At 44.0% G+C, this 5,381-nt stretch overlaps 1 long non-coding RNA gene across 1 annotated transcript; it reads left to right on the plus strand.

Moving 5' to 3' along the window:
• Positions 1–532: 532 nt before the first annotated feature.
• On the plus strand, positions 533–814 carry LOC121695913. The gene is made up of 2 exons (XR_006026201.1): positions 533–605; positions 694–814. It is a non-coding gene; the product is annotated as an uncharacterized LOC121695913 (long non-coding RNA).
• Positions 815–5,381: the final 4,567 nt, after the last annotated feature.

Raw genomic sequence — 5,381 nt, forward strand, 5'->3', positions numbered from 1 at the left:
GACCCATGTGCAACGTGAACAATATTTGCTTACATACACAATACACACCTTCATACCAACCTCAAGTTTCTTGAGAACTTTAAAGTTCACAGTAATCACAGACATCTTGGAGACTATTTTTTCTTTTCATTTTTAGGTGGATAACATATATGCATGCCCTGATTGCTTGACAAAGTCTTTCTACAGTGGAGCCTCAGACATTGCCTTTGGGTATTAATCCTTGCCACACAGCCTTGTTCCATCAACATTAAGCCATTCCAAACTGTGTGACTGATTACAATCCAACAGTAGATATGTTCTTGTATATCATTTACTGTAGCCAAATAAGTAGGATGAGGAATTTATCAAGTAGGATAAGGAATGTATAAATAACTCTTGAATTTCCCCTTGGGGATCAATAAAGTATCTATCTATCTATCTATCTATAAGGAGACAACCAAAGAAAGCCTCATATTTGTACTTAAAAGTTCATCTGTATTATCCTGTTACTTTGGATGGCTGTGTGTCTGTTGTATGTAAATGCCCAGTTGTGGTTAAAGATATCTTCAGCCGCAGATATTCTCAACATCTAACACAACTTAAAGTTGACATTCCCAAAACAAGAGGTGAGAATTTAAAAGTCTCATCCTGCCACTGTCCTAATTCAATACAGAATGCACTGTTACATTGACAAGACAATATTTTTTTTCACAGTTATACCTATGGAGGACAGGACAGTCTAACGGTCGACTTCTGATGACAGCATGACATAACCGTGTCACTAGAGGGCGCTGCATCAACACAACTGAATGTATCAACTGGATATTTGATGGACCAATTTTTTTTTTATTGTACAGGATATATTAGTGCAACTAATATTACTAAACACAGCCAATAAATTGCAGATAGTAATTTCCTGTGTATTATCTGTATTGTGTATAAACCGCAGGAAAGTGTTTGGCCAGCAGCCAGACCAATGGATACCTTCTCTTAGCTGAATTACTGAAGCTAAGCATGTGTGGGCCTGGTTAGTACTTGGATGGGAGACCTCCTTGGAAAACTAGGTTGCTGCTGGAAGTGGTGTTGGTGGGTGGCCAGTAGGTGGCACTCTTCCCTCTGGCCAAAAAAGATCGATCCCAGTGCCGTGACGGGGACACTGCACTGTAGGAGATGCCGTCCTTTGAATGAGACGTTAAACCGAGGTCCTGACTCACTGTGGTCATTAAAGATCCCATGGCACTTATCGCAAAGAGTAGGGGTTTCCCTGGTGTCCTGGCTAAATTCCCAATCTGGCCCCCTAATCATCCTCCACTGTAATTGGCTCATTCACTCCCTCACTCTCCACCTCAAGCTGGTGTGTGGTGAGCGTTCTGGCGCATAATGGCTGTCGTGCATCACCCAGGTGGGTGCTACACATTGGTGGTGGTTACTAGTGAGGTCCCCCCATCCATGTGATGCGCTTTGAGTATCGAGAAAAGTGCTATATAAATGTAATGTGTTGTTGTTGTTCAAGCAAAATAACTCTGTATTAACCACACATAGGCTATATTAACCGCAGTACTTAATAGCCCAAATACAAGACTCAGAATCCGATTGTGCTTTTATCATAAAGAAGAATGAAGAAAATAAATGCATCCCCATGTACAGGCCGCCCCCATTGACCTCATATCTGAAATAATTTAGCAAAATCAATGTATAAATCTCAGGTAATAGTTGGGAAATTACGGGTAAATTTGATTTGATTGATTTTTTCACTGTGCAAAGGATTATGGGAATCCATTTCAGTTGCTCTAAATGACATTCGGCTACACTGTCCTTGTACAAAACAAAAGAGTGCAGGGTACACACATCCAAAGATTTTTTCAGGTGCTCGATCAAAACTAAACTTGAAGATAAAAATCTAAAGAATAATCTGCACACTGTGCAATGCTTCCATAAAATGTATTAGGCAATGTTTCTATCAGCACACTGTTGCACACAATGCCTGACGAAGATCTGTGATTGAAACATTGCATAATAACTTGTATGGGAGCCTTGAACAGTGTGCAGACCTTTCTTTGATTTGATTTTTTTTACACACATCCTTTTGCATTATCTAAATAGATTAATGGCTTTATCATTGAATCACTTGGTCAGATAACTGGTTAAATGGAATGTCTCGTATCTGGTTTAAAAGGTTTGCACAGCCCGCAGTGGTGTGGAGGGTGGGGCTATGGCAGTTCTAAGAATTTTGCTTATTTTCAATGAAGAAAGTTTAAACTGTAAAGGTGTACACTGTTTGGTATGACATGAAACGTCTTGATTATTTTAATGAGGTTATAACTTTGGTGGATTTGGGCATTTTATTTATCTAGCTGTTGGTGACATTACATAAAAAATGCTATTTTTTGACTTCAAACTTGAAAAATGCCATGTAGCCCTTTAAACAAAGTAAATATTTATTGTTGTGACCTAACATAATGTAGAAGATGTAGAAGAGTTGTATTGCTCATGTATTGCCTCATCACCACTAGATGGCATGCTAGGACCTAGACCACACCAATGTATAGCTCTCAAATTCAGACAATCAGGACGTTTTCATGCCGGGAATAAACTGTTTTGAATCAGTTTATTGCCCAAATTCCGTCAATATTCTGTTTTCTGTTAACAAGCAAGCAATGAATGTCACATTTTGAGCATATTCTTGTTTACATAGCAATCAACATTATTCCGAATAAGTCAGCAATGCAGGCTACAAATAGGCTCCCAACGTCATGACATAAATCTCCACTGGTGGAATTCCCTCTTTGGGCTGAATAATACAACGTCTTCAGGGTCTTCCACCTGTATTTCACTTGTTCAGGCGTATACCGATAGCCAGTTTTTCACAAATCTTTTTAAAAACGTTGCTATTGCGACATTTTCCATTTGCGTTGTTTCGCCATGATTAGGAAAGTGTGTGAGAGACAATTGGTTCCTTTTATCCTAATTCTGTGCGAATTGAGCATGCATAGGCCTATAACACTCTTCTCCTCTGGGAGCATATGCTAGGGTGTGCAAATGGTTTATTAGTAAACTGAATATGGCCTTTTTTGGATAATTTCAATCAGAATGAGGTGTTTACAAGACACACAGAGATTTGTTTTATTCCCAGTAAACTGATTCGAAACTGTTTATTGGCTGCAACTGTGCTGACTTGTCCAACATCAGTTCACTAGTTCGCCCTTCTATATGATTGCTTCAGCTAGACTAGAATGTATGGGAGAAGTGCGTGTTTGGCAAGGTAGCTGTCCGTGGTCCTGGAGTGCCTGGAGCGGACATCGCGATAGAGCGATGACCGCTTGCACCCCCCTGTGTAAGGAGGATGAGTAACAGGGCAATTGGTGAAATGGAGGAGTAGGGGGAGGAGGGGGGATGATTTCTCTAACGTCGGAGCGTGTGACGTATGGAAAAGGAGGTTGGCTTCAATAGGCCTACCCTGCGGCGGCAGTGGGTGAGTTAATTGCTGTCAATCATCCCGAAGGCTCCACCCGAACTTTGTTTATAAAACATAATTTCACTAGTTCGCCCTTCTATATGATTGCTTCAGCTAGACTAGAATGTATGGGAGAAGTGCGTGTTTGGCAAGGTAGCTGTCCGTGGTCCTGGAGTGCCTGGAGCGGACATCGCGATAGAGCGATGACCGCTTGCACCCCAAAAGATCACAGAGAAAGGCCGCTACCAACTACATAAGTGCTTGCTGAGCGAGTCGTAAATCCGCTAGATTGGAGCGGATGTAAGACTGGTAGGCATCCGAGGACCAACGGCCCAGTATTTTAATTTGTTGCTCCGATAAGCCGTTGAGCGCAGCTGTTGTGGCAGCTCCTATCCTGAAGGAGTGTGCGGAGTAGCGATCCGCGGGAAAACCAGATTCGACTAGAATGTTTTTTAAGAGAGTCTGGAATCTGTGGCGAGTGATGGGTAGCCCTTCGTCTGACACGAAGAGCGGGCTAGTAGACGAAGCTTGAGCTGACCGGTATGAGATGTAGTGAGACAGGTATTGGAAAGGCTGAAGATCTGAGGCGGAGTTAAAAATGAATATGGAGTGTCCTTTTCGGAACTGATCGGTTTTACTCTGTTTGATGGTAAATCGAATGGTGTCTTGGTCTAGCTGCTCTAGATCTGCGATGCACGGGTGGACATCGGGGATGAAGAGAGACGAAGGGCATGTAAACTCGCTACATCTCAGCAGCCCAAAAAAGGCCAGTATAAACATAACGGAGATGGTGAAATCGGAATGTGGTGATATGAACCCTTTGCGAAGGGTAGCAAGGCAGGTGGCGAGAATGCTTGAGGTAATGGGAAGGCGGGAGTCTTGGGGGACTGGCTGTTGCCTACGGATACCTTTGATTAACAAGCCTATCCTGGTGTCGGAGAAGGAAGGGCATTCGGAGCCGTGGAGGAGTTTGTAGAAGAAATGAATGCCAGCTAGGTAGACTCTAATGGAAGAGACTTTGATCCCGAGTGAAGTGTGGGCGTAGGTGATAAATGATGATATGGTGACTGCATCGAAACTGGGAAATTGTAGTGAGTGCTTTGCATGGAACTGTTTGAAGCACGACCAAGCAGTCCAGTAGGACTGCATGGTCCTGGGTGCGAGGGCTTGGAGGGCTAGGTCGGCCGTGATGGGCTGAAGATAACTGAGGGGGTGGTTTATAGGAAGATGGTCTCCGAAAAGCTGGGGCGTGGAGTAGGGTACGGGTCCGCCTCTGGAGCCAAGCTTCTGAATCTCTGGAAATTAAGACGAGAAAGAGAGTCAGCAATTTCATTGTGGCAACCGGGGACGTGCGCGGCTCTTATAATGAACTGGTAGCTGGCTGCTATCCAGATTAGACGCCTAATAAGAGGGGAAAGCGCAGGCGATTTTGAGCGCGAGTTATTTATGACGTGCACTACGGCTTCGTTGTCGCTGTGGATTAGCACGCTCTTGGAGGTCCACTCCTTCCCCCAGAGTAGGGCCGCAATGACTACGGGGTAGAGTTCGAACACGGCTGACGATTCGTTTTCCGTTATTAGCTCTCTGAACTCTAGTGGCCAAGGGGATGCAAACCAGCGCCCTTTGAAAAAGCCTCCGAAGCCTATTGAGGGGGCTGCGTCTGTGTACAACTGGAGGTCTTCTGGAGATGATTGGCAGTCGTCGTAGAACATGCACAGACCATTCCATTCGTCTAAAAACATCCTCCAGAGGTTGAGATCGGCCAGGAACTGGGCATCTAGATATACTACGTCTTCGAGAGATGGGGTTGCTGAGGCGCAGTTTAGGAGATGCGAGATGAAAGGGCGGCCCTGGGGAATGATTCGCATGGCGAAATTGAGGTGGCCTAGAAGGGAGAGAACTTCTTGTTTGGTGTGAGATGGTGAGGTTATAAACTCGTTCAACAGTA

Source organism: Alosa sapidissima, chromosome 21, assembly GCF_018492685.1.
Source record: "Alosa sapidissima isolate fAloSap1 chromosome 21, fAloSap1.pri, whole genome shotgun sequence".
Lineage (NCBI taxonomy): Eukaryota > Metazoa > Chordata > Actinopteri > Clupeiformes > Clupeidae > Alosa > Alosa sapidissima.